The sequence below is a fragment of the Saccopteryx leptura genome, chromosome 1, assembly GCF_036850995.1.
Source record: "Saccopteryx leptura isolate mSacLep1 chromosome 1, mSacLep1_pri_phased_curated, whole genome shotgun sequence".
NCBI lineage: Eukaryota > Metazoa > Chordata > Mammalia > Chiroptera > Emballonuridae > Saccopteryx > Saccopteryx leptura.
Window position 1 is genome coordinate 335,283,937 of NC_089503.1, and position 17,262 is coordinate 335,301,198.

Genomic DNA, 17,262 nt, shown 5'->3' on the forward strand with positions numbered 1-17,262 from the left:
ATAGCTGATGCAAGAACTCCATTAACTCACACACACAAAAAAAAGTTGGTGCAATTTTAGGTTATAATATGGAATGAATCTTAATTACTTTGAAACTTAGAGCCCCAAATTTTGCAATCTAAAAATGAAGACTTTTAAAGCAGATTTTCATGACCAAAACCAGGAGACTTGCCCAGTTTTTCACGTTTCTTCTCGTTCAGTTGGTAACAGTAGACTTGCCACCCCCATCACTAGATAAAAGGACTAAAAAACAGGAAGCAACATAAAATAGTTTTAAATTACTTTGGGAAACTCCTGAAAGTGGGTGTAGCATGTGCGGGCCTTTAAAAATGAATCATATTTATACATTTGATGTATAGCTACTTAATTATTTCTTACAGTTCAGCCTAGCTGTCCTGGTTTTTTTTTTTTCCTGGCTACATTTGGTCTTTCCTTCATGTATCTTAACTGCTTTTGGTTTGGTTCCCACTGGTACCATCAAGTTGTTAACCTAGTAGCTGGTGTGTTACAAAGTATGTGGAAAACAGAAACGGCAGCCTGACCAGGAGGTGGTGCAGAGGATAGAACATCAGCTTGGGACACTGAGGACCCAGGTTCGAAACCTTGATGTCACCAGCTTGAGCATGGGCTCATCCAGCCTGAGTGTGGGCTTACCAGCTTGAAGACAGGATCACTGGCTTGAGTGTGGGATCGTTTACATGACCCCAAGGTTGCTGACTTGAGCAAAAGGTCACTGGCTCAGCTAGAGCCCCCCGCCCGGTCAAGGCAGACATGAGAAAGCAATCCATGAACAACTAAAGTGCCACAACCAGGAGTTGACGCTTCTCATCTCTCTCCCTTCCTGTCTCTCTGTCCCTGTCTGTCTGTCTCTTTCTGTCTCTGGAAAAACAATTGAGGAACATGTTTCAGCATCGTCTACCCAAAACAATAGTGAAGGAAACGTTTGTTATGAATCCTGAAAGCCCCTTGGAGCCACCTCCACTTCCTCACCCAGAGGGACAGTGTCTGCCGCACTCGGCTGTATGATCTGCAAGTACCCATCTACAGTCTGAGCAAATGGCCCCCAGGGAGGCCTGGCCCTGACATTTGTGTTGTTCAGGCCCAGGGTACAATTCAAGCTCATGGGCATAAGTATAAATATTTAAATTTTAGAAACCAAGCTAACAAATTGGTTGCATAAAATATGTTCTGTCCTTCTACCTTGACACGATGACCTTCCAAAGGGGCAGCTTTTTCACAGGCCTCCTAGAGTTCTGAGCTGGCCTGTGGCGGTAGGGGGGGAGCCACCGAGCGCCCCACCTGCCCTTCCTGCCCCTTCTCCTGCCGTGGCCCGCCTCTGTCTCACACTCCGGAAGCCTCGAGGTGTGCGCCGGACACTGCAGCCCACCCAGCGCCGGTGCAGCCACCCCTCCTTCAACAGCTGCCGCCTGGCTGTTGGGTCCCCCCTCACGGGGTAGAGCCCGTCCAAAGAAGGAAGGGCCCAGGGGAAAGGTCCGCACTGACCCTGGGAGCTCACCTGGGTGGGAGGGTCTGTGGTATTGGAAGGGGAAACCATCAGTTCAAAGCAGGGCAGGGATCAAATGTTCCTTGGCCTGGCTCCCAGGGCTGTGCTGCCTGTCGGGCAGCTCTCTGGAGGCTGTGCATCTCCTGTTCCCTCCTGCTGGCAGGTGTGTCTCTCCCACACCCTGATGACTCCTGCGTAACCTCCAAGGGCCCGAGCCAGCTGGTGCCCCTTTGAAGAGGAGCATCGTGCTTCTGGGTGGAGTAGCAGTAGCAGGTGCAGACGTGGTATGAGGTTTTGGTAGACCGTTTACCTGATTTTGCCTGCCCCCCTGTGTGTTCAGCCTGTCCTTCAAGCTTTATTCCTGGTCCCCTCAGCATCCCCCTCCTCGCCACACTCACCTAACTCTGGACCCAGATTTAAAGTCCATCACTCAGCCCCTCCTTTCGCTTTCTCCTGCATAAGTGACCTTCATAAAATGGCAGGGAATTGTATCCCTTTGTGTGTGTGTGTGGGGGGGGGGGGGTCACTAAGCCCTCAGTACCTGAGGATTGTAAACCAAAGGCCTGTGGGGTTTATGGTCCCCTTTCGCCACTTGCTTAATCACTGACCAAGCCATTTAACCTGTCTATACCTCAGTGTCCCCATGTACAAGAATGGAGAATAATTACTGCCTGTTTCTAACTACTTCAAGTGGATATCTTCAGGGCAGATTTCTAAGTACATATAGAAAGAGCAAGCAAATATCCCATCACCCTCCCTTCCAGTAGAACTTTCCTTAGTCTTAGCTCTCCCTTCGCTTTTTTATATTACAAGAAAAATGATTCAGATTTCCCTAAGTTGACAGAAAAGCATGAAATCTGTTTCTAACAGATGTTCCTCGTGATCCCCCAAATGTAAACATGTTTGCAAGATGATAGTGAGACAACCTGTTTACACAAGGAAGTACTTAAAAAAGCAAACAAAAAAGCATCACCCAGAGCAGTCATTGTGATCAAAGTGCCGTCAATTATTAGGGTGTAAAGGGAACTGATGACTCAACTTAGCACCACCGCGGTCTCCAGATTTCAGTTTCGTAACAGAGTTTCTTTTTAGGAATATTCTTCATTTACACACAAATCCGATTTTCTTTCTAAAATGTTTCTTGATTTTTGTCAAACCGAAATACCAGGATCTCTTCAAAAGATGACTCCGATACCAAGATGATGCTCAGATGGGCGTCATGCCGACACGCTTTGCCATGGAGAGCTGGGGTTTTTACTCCCGGGATCTGGTAACTGAGAGGAGGGACAAGGTCTTCTACACAGCAGCTCCTGGCTGCCTGCTCTTGTATCTCCCCAGTTAGTCAGAATCAGCATAGAAACTCTCAAAACTGCAGGGTGATAGAAAATAACTTTCTGAATCAATCAAAGTGTGATATTTTGATACTTTCACATGCCTGGGTATTCTGGGCAATACGTACTTAAATCAGTGACTCATGGATCAAGATGCAAAGTAGGTCTCTGAATGTTGGCTGGCTGGAAATCAGTTTTTAACCCTGAAGCAAAATATTATCTAGTTAAAAATATATATTTATAAAATATATGTCAAGTGTAGCAGTTTTGTGAAAATAACTACCACTGGGAGTCTATCCTGAGAAGTCTCTGCTGAAAGGAAGATTCAAAACTTCTTTAGGATATGATTTCCTATAGAAACAAACTAAATTTTGTTCCTTTGAGATGGTGAGGCCAGACCCTGTGACACCCTTACCTCGTGGTTCCCACTTACATGGGTGTAAGGGGAGAGGCTGAGAACCTGCCCTGCCTTGACAACACCACGTCTGTGAAGAAAAGGTTCATTTATACCGTTCATCCTGGGGGGCTCAGGAGTTTCTCTCTCCAACTCACTGTATGTGTTGTCAGTGAAAGGAGGAATGCCACTAAGATTATGGCCCAGAAGCGGAACCATCACCCAGTAGCAAGTGGTGTGGGCGCTTGGTATTTGCAGTGCAATTTCATTTCAGTTTATGGTCTGGGATCTACCTGTGCATTAGAATGCTTAAAAATACTTAAAACTCTGGCCCTGGCCAGTTGGCTCAGTGGTAGAGTGTCGGCCTGGCGTGTGGAAGTCCCAGGTTCAATTCCCGGCCAGGGCACACAGGAGAGGCACCCATCTGCTTCTCCACCCCTCCCCCTCTCCTTCCTCTCTGTCTCTCTCTTCCCCTCCCGTAGCCAAGGCTCCATTGGAGCAAAGATGGCCCGGGCGCTGGGGATGGCTCTGTGGTCTCTGCCTCAGGTGCTAGAATGGCTCTGGTCTCAACAGAGCGATGCCCCGGATGGGCAGAGCATCGCCCCCTGGTGGGCGTGCCAGGTGGATCCTGGTCAGGCGCATATGGGAGTCTGTCTGCCTCCCTGTTTCCAGCTTCAGAAAAATACAGAAAAAAAAAACAAAACTTAAAACTCCAATCTACAAAATACACACACACACACACACACACACACACACACACACACACACTATTGGAATTAACAAGTTCAATGAGGTTGCAGGATAAAAGACCAATATACAAAAATCTATTTTATTTCATACATTAGCAATGAAATACTCTGAAAATTAAGAAGCAACCCTCTTACTGTACTATCAGAAAGAATGAAATTCTTGGGAATAAGTTTATCAAAAAAAATCGCAAGACTTGTTCACAGAAACTTACAGAACGCTATGGACAGAAATTAAAAAGACAAATAAATGGAAAGACATCTGATAGGTTGGAAGACAATATTGTTAAGATGTCAGTGCCACCAGACTGATCAATATACATATTCAACACAATCCCTAAAATCCCAGCTAGCTCTTTTACAGAAATTGCCAGGCTAATTTATAAATTCATACAGAAATTCAGGGGTCTCCAAATAGCTAAATCAAATTTGAAAAAGAAGAACAAAGTTGGAGAACTTTCTGATTTCAAAATGTACTACAAAGTTTTGAAGTCAAGATAATGTTGTCATAGGATAGGCAGTGAATAGAATTGAGAGTCCAGAAATAAACATTTGTAGTCAGTTTATCAACAAGGGCGCCAGAATGATTTGATGGGGAGAGAATGGTCTTCAACAAATGGTGCTGGGATCACTGGATATTCACATGCGAAAGAATGAAATCAGACCCCTACCTTACACTACATACAAAAATTTACTCAAAATTAATCATAAAACTAAATGCAAGAGCTAAAATATAAAACTCTTAAAAGAGGCCCTGTCCGGTTGGCTCAGTGCAGAGCATCGGCCTGGTGTGCAGGAGTCCCGAGTTTGATTCCTGGCCAGGGCACACAGGAGAAGCACCCATCTGCTTCTCCACCCCTCCTCCTCTCCTTCCTCTCTCTCTCTTTCCATCCCTCAGCCAAGGCTCCATTGGAGCAAAGTTGGCCCGGGCGCTGAGGATGGCTCCATGGCCTCTGCCTCAGGCACTAGAATGGCTCTGGTTGCAAGAGAGCAACGCCCCAGATGTGTGGAGCATCGCCCCCTGGTGGGTGTGCCGGGTGAATCCCGGTCAGGCGCATGCGGGAGTCTGTCTGACTGCCTCCCCGTTTCCAACTTCAGAAAAATACAAAAAAAAAAAAAAAACTCTTAAAAGAAACATAGAAATACATTTTTGTGACCTTAGATTAGACATTGGTTTCTTAGCTGTGACATCAAAAGCTAAAGACAAAAAATAAGAAATAGAATTTCATAAAATTAAAAACTTCTGTGCTTCAAAAGAAACCATTAAAAAGTGGAAAAGATAACCCACAAAATAGGAAAGGATATTTGCAAATAATATATCTGATCAAGGACTGGTATGCAGAATATATAAAGAATTTCTACAAAAGACAAAAATAACCTAATTAAATAATGGACAAAGGATTAAAATAGCTATTTCCCAAAAAAAAAAAAAAAAGACATATAAGTGGCTAACAAGTGCATGAAAAGAGGCTCGACATCATTAATCATTAGGGAAATGCAACTCAAAACTACAGTGAAATACCACTTTAGCCCCATTAGGAAGCTGAAGACAAAAAAACAAAACAAAACAGATAGTAGTAAGTGTTGATAAGAATGTCGAGTAATCTGAACCCTGATGTGTTGCTGGTGGGATTGTAACATCCGAAAAGTACAGCCATAGAGTTACCATATAATCCAGTGTATTGGTCAGAGTTTTACAGAGAAACAAAACCAATAGGATGTGTGTATATATACAGAAAGAGAGAGATTTATGTTAAGTAATTGACTCACACAATTGTGATGATCGATCGACAAGTCCAAAATATGTAGGGTAGGCCTAAAGACCCAGGGGAGAGCCGATGTTGGCTGTCAGAATTCCCTCTTTCTTGGAAGAAGTTAGTCTTGTCTCTTAAAGGCTTCAGCTGATTGGATAAAGTCCATCCACATAATGGAAGGCAATCTGTTTTACTCAAATCTACTGACATATATGTTAATCTCGTGAAAAATACCTTCACAGCAACAGACACATTTGGTCAAATATCGGGGTATTGTGGCATAGCTACGATGATGTATAAAATTAGTCATCTCACCCAGTAATGCCACTCCCAGGTATACAGAATATCCAAGAGAATTGAAAACGTATGTTCATATAGACCAGTGGTAGTCAACCTGGTCCCTACCACCCACTAGTGGGCGTTCCAGCTTTCATGGTGGGCAGTAGCGGAGCAACCAAAGTATAAATAAAAAGATATATTTAACTATAGTAAGTTGTTTTATAAAGATTTATTTTGCCAAACTTAGCGAAAATCTGACATAAAGTACTTAATTATTATTATGTGCTTTAACTTGCTGTAACTCTGCTTTATAAATTTTATAAAGTAAAGTTACTTCCCTTCTTTATAAATCACCAATACTGTGGAACCGGTGGGTGGTTAGAAAATTTTACTACTAACAGAGATACAAAAGTGGGTGGTAGGTATAAAAAGATTGACTACCCTGATATATACCAACTGTACTTAAGTGCCCATAGTGACATCATTCATAATAGCCCAAAAGTGGAAACAACCCAAATGTCCATCAGCTGATGAGTGGATAAGCAGAATGTGATATATGCATACCATGGATTATTATTTAGTCACAAGAAAGAATGAATTGATACATAGTACAACGCGGATGAACATTGAAAATATTATGTGAAAGAAGCTAGACAGAAAAAGCTTTATAGAATCATAAATAGAATATGTGATTCTGTTTCTGTGAAATGTGCAGAATAGGCAAATCTGTAGAAACAGAAAGTAGATAGTGCTTGCCAAGAGCTCAGGGAGGAGGAAATGAAGAGAACCGGTAACTGCTAATGGGTCTGGGGTTTCTTCCTGGGGGAGGGGAATGTTCGAAATTATTAGGTGATGGTGGTGGTTGCGCAACTCTGGATATACTAAAAACCATTGCATTTTATGGTAGGTAGAAGACTCCAAACATAAGTGGTCTTGGCTAGCTAATAGACAATAGCAAGCTTCTAAAATGACGAATGTATGCTGAATCCAACAAATGAAGAGTTCAAGAGGGAAAAGTGGGAATCACCATTTGCAAGGCACTGTCTGTGTCACAGGAACTGTACATATATAGGTTCAAATTAGGTGGCCAGAGTCATCTAGTCAGTTGGGGTGGGACCTGGTCTGTTTGACTTCAGGCTGTTCTCTTCCCACTCCTACTCGAGCAGCAACCTTGTCTCTGGCTGGACATAGACCTGCTGCTTAGAGCAATGGGCATATTATTCCCAGGGGTCAAAGGTATGAAGGTTAAAGGATGCTTTTGGAGTAAAAGCAAAGGACGTAAATTAAAAACTGGAGATTGTTACTTTTATGGTAAAGGAAAAAAAGTTTAATTTTTTTAAATTATGAGTGCAATAAAAGGCCAACAAGGAAAGGGGAGGAGGAGCAGCAGGATCTGTGACAGCAAATTAAAGAGTAGAACCCAGGAACATCAGGGGCGCAAGCACGTCACAGACTGGTGAGAGAAATGAATATTCCCAGAGCGGCTGCTGACTTGGTGAGAGGCACAGCCACGTTGACAGTAAGTCTGACCAGAAGCCAGGTGGGGATGTTCTTGAAGCCGAAATGAGAAAAGTCATTTCTCATCCAGTGACTAACATGGCACCAGAGAATGTCACCTGGGGATGCTCCAGGGACCCGGATTCAGTACAAGGGCCTGTGGACAAGAGTGAACTCTTGTTGGAGTTCATTCACAGCAGGGGCTCTTAACCTGGGTTCATGGATCCTTGGGGGTTCATGGATTCACAGGCTTCTAAGAATTATATTGAAAGGTTTTGTGTCTGTGCGTTTTTCTCCCCTGGGGAGAGAGTCATCCGGTTGTTAAAGGGTCTATAATGGGAAATAGGTTTTAAAAAATGACTTTAGATGTTTCTTTTCAGGTGCCAGGCTAATTTTCTGGCTGTGTGGATAGATTGTGTTAAATGATCTGGCACTCCTAATTTTTGGAATAAAAATGAATTCTTAGCGTATGATCTCACTGCCTGCAGTGGTGTCTGATTCTGTCCTGGCATTTGATAGAACTTGTTAGGGGATTAGGTAAGACAGGATGTTGGTACATTTGAGGTCATTAAACTGAGAAGAGAAGGGGGGGGGAAATAGAAATCTTGCTAAATATATTGTGGAGTTGAACTAAATGCTGAATAGCTAAGGGATGTTCTTTATGCTCTGTGCCAACATTTATTATAACCCTGCTTAGAAACAGACTGGAGTGGCAGAGACAGTTCCATTTCGATGTAGTGCAGTGGTAAATATGCCTATCTTTCCAAGAAATACTGTTTAACTTGTCCTTTTATGGAGGAGGCGTGGAAAGTTGTGTTGTCCTGGTTTGTGTAACATTTTAATAAGCTTATACAATAATACAGATCCTAGAGAAACAACAAAAGCTGTCTTTTTACCTGGTGACCAGCATTTCCACAGTTCTGGTTTCAAGAGTAGGGGAATAATGGAGAATATGTCCCAGAGGACAGAATGTGTACGAAAGGTTGTGTTAGATGAAATGCAACCCCCACCAAAGTTTATTTTCTACCTGTCTTTTCCTTCTATCTTTTTTTTTTTTTTTGGGGGGGGGTCCTTCAATCTTACTTTGAATTTACTATTCAGAAAATACTCACTTAAAAATGTGTTGGATTGGATAGTGGTGATGGTTGCACAACAAAGAGAATGTATTTCATTCCACTAAACTGTACACTTTGAAGATGGTTAAAATGGTAAATTTCATAATTTGCATATTTTACCACAATAAAAAATGTATTGGATAATACAAAGGAAAAACCATTTTCCTTTTGAGATGGGAATTCCAAGTACCTTTGTGTGTTAAATGTCAAGCCCTTTCCTATGTGCGATATGAATATGTAAATAACAGGCAAAAAACCATGTGTGGGATGAGAATTCTCATTTAAGTAATATGTGGTCCCAATTCTTCACTTGCTGGCTGTGGGACCCAGGACGGTGTATCCAAAACAGATTGATTAAGCCCTCAGAAAATGCTTTTTTCCTTTTCTTTCCTCACATCTCAGACTCCTCATTAGTAAAATAAGGAGGTTGGACTCATTGATCTCCAAGATCCCTCCCACTCTGCTGATCTGTGGGTTATGGAAAAAAAATTTTAAAGGTCTACAGAACAGTATGAAATCCAGAGAGACAAACAGTCCCCCGTGTGTACACACAGCAGCTACTGCTGCTTCTGACTTTCCTGCCCCTCTGTTCTCCATTCTTTCTCTTCCTCAGCCTGACAGGACTCAGCCATGAGCTTGGAAATGGGAAAGGGAAGGAGAAAAGATCGAGGTGACTTGAGACAGAGGGCTGGGATGAGGAGGAGCCGGGCGGTGGACGTCAGGCGGGTGAGGGACTGCAGCAGGGCTGGAGTTGGCCCTGACGGTGCCACGTGGCTGTGGGTACAGCAGCGTTCAGGGCTGCAGCCCCAGATTCTCCACAGGGCATGTGACCCCAGCAAGATTAAGCATGATTGATTTTTATACAAGGCAGATGGTGGCAGGGATGTGGAGACTATAAATCCAGAGAGAGGAGCTGAGTTTGTCATGTGAGGAAGGAGCAGCAGGAAGCAGAGCTTGTGTGGGAGAAGCCTTGTAGGGAGATGGCAGCCGGCGAGAGCCGGAGGGCAGGTGCGTGGCCAACGTCTCCAGCTAGGGCTCGAGCTGGGCGCAGAGAAGATCTGGCTGTGATACACTGTGGCCATGATTACTAAAAAAAGATGGAAGGAAACGACAGGTGGAAAGTAAACTTTGAGAGGACGAGGTTACATCTCACCTAACAAAAGCTTTCATATCCATTAAGGTCCCGTGAGTCTCCTGGGGAGTCACCCTACCTGGGGTGGCCTTGGGGACTCTTGATGGCAGGAGGGAACGGAGAACGGAGAGGCTAGTTACCATGACAGTAGCAGGGAGCCAGGTGAGAAATGATGGTGATGGCAATAAAGACGGAGAGGAGTGGACAGATTTGACGTACAAGTTGAAGATGGAATCAACGCACTTGCTGATGGATTATGTGTTAGAAGCAGGGGGGAGAGAGGAAAATCAAAGGTAGCTCCTAGGGTGTGAGCTGGATAGCGGGTCAGTGGTAATGCCTTCTCCTGAGCGGCGCCTCACGCTGCTCTTCCACACCACATGCTTCGCATGTCTTCTAGGTCCGCGGCCAGGCTTGCAGCCCTCACCCCTGTTGCAGTGATCAGCCCTGTGTGGACCCACTGGACTTACCTGGGGACAGTCCAGCAGCAATCTGCCCTGTGTGAGACCCACTTTGCAGCCTGGAAGTCGAGGGGCACCTGCCCCTGGCAGAGGAGGCTGGCAGGCATGTGCAGCTCCCCAGAAAGGAGTGGGCATTTGCAGGTTTTCTGGCTGATAGATGTAGCACACAGAGAGGCAGAGTTTTCAGGTACGGAAGCAGAGACCCCTCAAGAGCCCCAGCCAGGCACTGACCCTGAACCTGGGAGGAGTCGAGGCACGATGTATGCCCATCCAAGTTCTCAAGGAACTGCCCTCCACTACGTTGACTGGCAGGCTCTACAATGCATGCCCATCTGCACTCCTGCAAATAAACTCGGTCACTGTCTGCATGATTTCAGGCATGATCTTGGACATAAAGATGAAAAATAAGGTATTTGGAATAAAATGCCACATTAGAACCTGCTTTGGGTGTGTTTTGCTTGGGCATTACAGGAATGGTGATGCTCTTCAGAGACTTCAAAGACCCAGAGCGGGACAGCTGGTATAGTGTTTTCACTGCCATCATCTGTGACTAAGGTTAGGGACCCTAGGCTTATCGTTTGCCTTCAGAGAATGATGTGGGTCATATTTAATGAGATACCTGATGGCGCCTTTTTTTAAGAAACTGAACACGAAAAAGTTTTAATCTTAATTTTAATATACTTCATGAAATACAATCATTTTAGTACCAACAAGCTAATCAGCTCTTTTTTTACACAAATAATTAAATTGCTGTAGGACCCAAAGCTTTACCACTTTACTTTGACATTTTCCTAGCAGCATATATAAAAAAGGGTTATGTTTGCTTTGGGAGGAAGGATGGAGTCTCCTGAATTGTAGTGGATGGCTGTGTGGTACCGGAAAAGGGTGGTCTTTAGCATTAGGTAGGCACGGACTCTGTTGTATGTCATCCCTTCACATGAATGTGACCATAAGCTAGGCACTTTGCCTCTCTGAGCCGCGGTCCTCTCATCCACCATGTGAGCTAATAATACGTATAAAATTCCTAGTAGGTTCCTAACACATAGAAGTTTCAGTAAATGGACATTATTATTGTTATTTCTAATAATTACAGGTCAGTATTCCACTTTTTTAAATATGAAGTCTACAGAGACTCAAAAATTAATTTCAGGTTGTATATATCATATATTCTCAACACTTGTTTCTTTTTTCTTGTCTGAATCGTCAGTGGGAAGTAGTTCTGTTGCATCATCCTGTTATGATACAGGTCAGAAATCTGGACGAGCTCGTCACTGTATTTGGGGAATTTAAATGCTGTGAATATCAAAGAAGTGAATTTTCTAGCTGTGGTTCTCCAGCTAGAAAAATTTAGTCCCAGCACCTGAAATGTGTAAGTGGAAACTTTCAGAGATGTTTTGTCTTCATTTTCCTCATCCTGTCTGAAATGGCCGAATCTCTCCCCCAACCCCAGTTCTTTCTCGGTTGTAGCAGAAAGAAAAAAGAAAAAGCACATTTCCTCGCATCACCTTCCCATGCCAGTAGAACAAAACACAGAAGCCACAAGACTATGATTCAAAGGTCTCTGCCTTATACAAGTGACTATTTAAATTCTGTTTGAAATGTAGATTTTTTAAAAAAATTCATCTCTGTAGTTTCCGAAAAATTAACATCAGTGGACCCCTTTCGTTGTAAAGCCCTTCTGGCCATAAAATGGTGTGTGACTACTCCTTAGTGTTTCTGAATATGAATGAGGACTCCTGGCACTCAGAGCGTGTCTATTACTCAAGTTGTCACCGAATTTTTAGAAATATTTTTATATAGCTTGGGACCAGCAGAACATTTGAGATTTGACCTTTTCTAGCAAATGATTGTCTCTAAATGCAATTTGTATTTTTAGAACTAGGTTTTGAACTCTTATTTAGTTTTCTGATCACTGTAATTTGTCTTGCTACTCAATCCAGAGGGAAAAAGTGATGGAGTGTGTGTGTGTGTGTGTAAGTAACTAGATGTACAAGAGTCATTTATTAGCCCTATAAATCAGTAGTGTGACTTTAAGCAGAGGGACCAGAATGGCACTGAGAAGCTAGGGAGTTAGATTGGCTCAGTGGTGTCACCCAAGTACAACCCTATTGGGATGCTGGCGAGGTCAGCTTGTTTTGCTTGGTGAAGCTTTCACCTCAGGTGAGAATATAAATACAGTGGAGAGAATTAGCTTTAAAACACTGGGCCCTGAGTAAAGCATGATATCCCTGTGCTTTCACTTGGGTTCTTCATCAAGAGCGTGACCCCATTCTGAATATTTTGCCTTCTTTTCTTTGTATTGCTCTAAAATCCCAGCAAGGTAAGAAGCGGTGATTAGGATAGGAGAGCATTGACAACAGGAATTCATGGAAAGCAATATTGGAAATCGAAAAAGCATTAAACTAAACCACTCTTATGTTTCTTAGAAATTATGTTGTTGGTATTAGATTTTAGATTTGTGATGTCGATAAAAATACCTCCACCTGTAGTTCCCTGGGGAAAAGCAAATAGGGCTTTGCTCATCAAATCCCATTAAAGCCGCTAAGAAAATCTTAGCTAAGAGTTGAGTTATAGGGATGAAGAATGCAATCAGCCTGACTTATACCAGAAGTACCTTCTAGAAAACTAGATCATTTCACAGTTAATTGGCATAAATGTTCCTTTGCCTACTGCTTGCAGCTGGAGACCTACTTAAACCCTTTATGACTATTGCCGTAATTAAATGCCATTTACTTTTTTCTTAGCTTGAGAATGCAGGTCCTACTGACTTTTTCTTTTAAATAAATTTAATTTCATGAAAGAGGAAATTACTTACAGATAATTTCTCATGCTTGGGATATGCTACTTCACTTGTAAGTGAATGAATAGTGACCATTCAGCTATCTCTTTTTTAAACTTTCCCCGGCTTCTCTAACAGTAAATATGAAGAAATGAGAAAGAAATGCTTTCATGCTTAGTGTATCATTACCATATCTCCTCACCCACCTTCTCCTAAAAGCAGTCTGATGAAATACCTCAAGGTTTTGTAAGGTCTTTGGAAATCAGTCGAGCTGAGAGACACCATGAAGACAAGGAGTCCATAGCTCTCCACACATTAAGGGTGCCCAGAAGCCAGGAGGAGGTCAGGAAATACTTGTCGAATGAATGGCTATAGCCCTGTGGGCTTCTGGGATCTGAAATACACCCAAGGAAACTACTGTGTGAGGCAGCCCTACATAGAGCTGCACTGCCCGGTAAGGTAAGCACTAACCACAAGTGGCTATTTGAATTTAAACTGATTAAAATTTTAAATCCAGTTCCTCAGTCATACCGGGCCTCTTTCAAGTGCTCAACACCTACATGTGGCCCGTGGCTGCCATATTGGACAGCACCGATGTTGAACATTTCCCTTGTCACAGAAAGTTGTCTTAGCACTAGTACAATATCATTAGAAAGGCTTGAGTTAGTGGCCCTAATCTTTTTAAAGTGAAATTCCCATGTGAGCACGGTGTGCGTTCATAACTACAAAAATAGCCCCTTTGCGTCTCTCCCCCAACACTGTAGGAACTCAGTCAAGAAAGGTGGCTGGCCACAGAGGTGGCTGTCCCTCTGAAACTGACAGCCAAACAACAGAGGAACTGGTGGTCACACTGACATTCTAGTAGTACGTATGGACTTATTTGGTTGCACCAGTTGTTAGAGTAGTAAAATATCTGTATTAATTAATAAAGAGCTGCTGTTTCAAGCTCGTCCAGTGGCTCCTTCCTGTGCCTCAGGAGCCCTGGCCATTTGCATAGGATGCCCCAGCCCCCCTTAATCAAGCACATGAGTTAGTTGATGCCTATCCCATCCCTGTGGATAGGATGCTGCTTAGGGACCCTACCCCAGCACTGGTCTCAGATTGTGGGTGCTGCTCTTGGCCTCCTGGTGGCTTGATCTCAGGAGGGACAGCTTCCTAAGAGTCTTTCTTAAGGCTGCCCCATCACTACCAGGGCCAGGTCCCTGATCACAGAACCATTGGCTTCAAGAAGACCTTAAAATCGTTTCATCCAACTCCCTCAATTTACTGCAGAAATCAAGTCACAGAGAGTCACTTAGCCAGTCTGTGACTAATTCAGAGATAAAACTTAAATCTCCTAACTCAGATTGGTTTTTGTTGCTGTTATTGGGTTGTTGGTTTTGGGGGGGGTTGTTTTTGGCTATAACTTCTTTTGTCAGTTCCCTTAACTGTGAAATGAGGATTGTCTTTATGCCCCACAAAGTTGTTAGTGAAAAGAATAAGGATACCCAATATTTTATTTATTTCTTATAGGTTGCAGAAATTCTCTTGTTTGCATTCTCATTTAATCCTCACAAGAAACTATGAACTGTATTAGACTCAGAAGCAGTGAATGACCTGCCCAAGAGAACTGTGATAGCAGAGGTCTAAGTCTCTCAGGGCTTGGGAAACTATCAACTCTTGCAAATGTAACAACATAACATGGACATGGAAGTACTAGTTTTTAGCTTGTGGTATTTTGCAGTTGAAGATTTAGTGACATTGAAAGTGGTAACTTTGTTCAAGCAATGCTTTTTTTTTCCTTTTTTTCTTTGATAATGTGCCAATTACACAGACTTTGGTTCAGCATTAAAACAGAAGTGGGCTGCTTCGAAGTATATTTTTAAAATGAGAGAATCCAAGTTTGTAATTAGCTTTAGAAATGCTAGTTGTGTGGTTTGAGTATCTAAAGAGCTTCTAGCAATTGTTTCTGTTATTACTGGTGGGGGTTTTTTTTTGTATCCCCCCACTCTCACGAGCAATTAGGCCCTTTAGAAAACACAAAGTATGTTTTTTGAGAGGTCATCTCCTCTAGTACCATGTTATTTTTCACACACTGTACTCCTGGTGGACTTTGACAGTAAAGCATATATCTGATCATGGCAAAGAAAAATCATTTTGAAACCATGCTTCCCACTTGACATCTAATTATAGAGGAATCCTGTTTAAATTATAAAGAGAAGCCACAGAGAAGGAAATAGTCCACTTTTTGATAGCCTTTTTTGTTTGGCCTTTTGATAATTTTGATAGCAATATCCCTTACGTTTAGATAAGATTTTTGGAAAGCTCGATTTAACTCACTTCCACAATAAAACTTATATTTTTTGCATCTCTACTTCAGCCATGTTATACTATATGCTATATTGTACAATGCAGAAACTGAGTTTATAGATAAGGGAAAGAGTGAAGTTATTTCATTCTATATAAGGAAGAAATATCTCTTCAATATTCTTTTATTAGCTTATAAAAATCGTGGCATTAGCTATCCTGTAAGGTTAAATGCATATAAAGGGAAAAGAAAGATTATTAGAAGAAGCTATACCTAGAAAGGAACTTGGGGTTGTGAGCCCAGATTTAGCATCACTAACTTACAGTACATTTGGGAAGATGGTGTTTGTATGTTTGTTTTTTAAAGTATGTATTGTGTATGTGTCTTCAAGTCTTCTCTGTGTAAATCCTGTTATTATGATAGACTCTCAACTCTCTATTGTACTCTGAGATACAGCCTCCCTCCTGTCTGTCGATAGAGGACCTTCAAAGTGTTTACTATTATCTAGAATTTTATTTATGCCATTTTCCCCTGCTTTGAGTAGATGCTGTAGAGGGTGCTGACCAGAAAAAAAAAAAAAAAGCATAAAGATAAAGTTTATGATTTATAGCCAGACTTGGAATCATCAAGTCATTGAAGTATCTTGGAATCATTGAAAACACTAGACTTGAATAGATCTTTGAAATTCTAAACCTCGGATTCCTCCCAGTGTATTAGTGTGGAAGAGGGACTGATGCATGTGCATATACTTCCAAGCTCTGCAGCCACCAGTTTTCATACCAGTGCACTCAGCATCAAATGAGATAATGCATGTGAGGCGCTGACACATCGTAAACGCTCAGGAGGGCCAGCCATTACTACTAACTTGTCTGATTTGATTTTGTCTCCACATCTTTTTCTGCTCTCTGAAGACCGTGCTGAGAAGCAGCAAAACATCCAAGATAGGAAAACACCAGAAGGAAGGGAAACACCAGGCTCAGTAGTCCCGAAGCAGAATTTATCAGCTGCAAATAATCGGCAGCCAGTTGTTTCTCTTGGTGGGGTGGTGTGTGAGTTATTTCCCTAGGCCCTCGTACCCTTTCCCAAATGAAGACTCCCAGGGACAAGTGGTGGCTCCTTCATTGCCCAGATCGGACTCAGTCTGGTCTGATGAGGTGCCGCTGGATGGTCAACTCACAGTTATCTCATCTCTCTATTATTTTGTGAAAGACAGCTGTTTACTATCTTCTGTGTAAGAAAAACAAAAGTAAAATCTAAATATGGCTGCCACTGATTAGAACTTTAAGGTGTGGAAAGTACACATGTATGTATTTTTACTGTGCCTATAATACAGTGGGCAATTAAACAAATTATTTCATGCTCTAGCAAGAGTGTACAGTGGTAGAGCTTTATTGGAAAGTCATTAGGACCTTTATTTAGTTCACACTATTTGATCCAATAATTCCTTTTCTAGGAATCGACCTAAGAAAATTTTTAGAAATTCAGTCAATCTGATATTTAGATATATTCCTCAAAGTTTTATTTGCAATAAAAAGTAACAAAAACTTATAGAGAAGAAAGCAATATGGAATTCCAAAAATGAGAATAATAGATAACTAAATAAAATCCTCCTCTATGGGGTATAATATTATATAGACATTGAAAAACATGTTTTTGGGGAAAAAAATTTATAATGTGGGAAAATACTCACATTCACATAATATTGAATGAAAAATTAGAAATAGAACTCTGAGTATTTTTGTATATATGAAAAGAGAATAGTGGTCCACCATTCTTTAGACCCAATTCTGAGTCAAAAAGGTTTTACAAGTTGAAAGGGTTTTTTGGTACTTTCTTTGGTAGAAAAACTTGATCTGCACTAATGTGAGGCTCTGCTTGATCTGACGTGATAGGAATACGTATCTGCGTTGCCACAGAAACATTGAGCGTGTTGACGGAGTGCTGCTCTATACGCTGATGGGCTGTGATGTGATACATGGTGGTTGT

The 17,262-nt window shown here is 42.2% G+C and overlaps 1 protein-coding gene across 3 annotated transcripts in view; it reads left to right on the forward strand.

Moving 5' to 3' along the window:
- Positions 1 to 17,262, forward strand: part of BACH2 (BTB domain and CNC homolog 2) — a 351,908-nt gene that overhangs the window by 178,560 nt on the left and 156,086 nt on the right. The window lies entirely within an intron of this gene.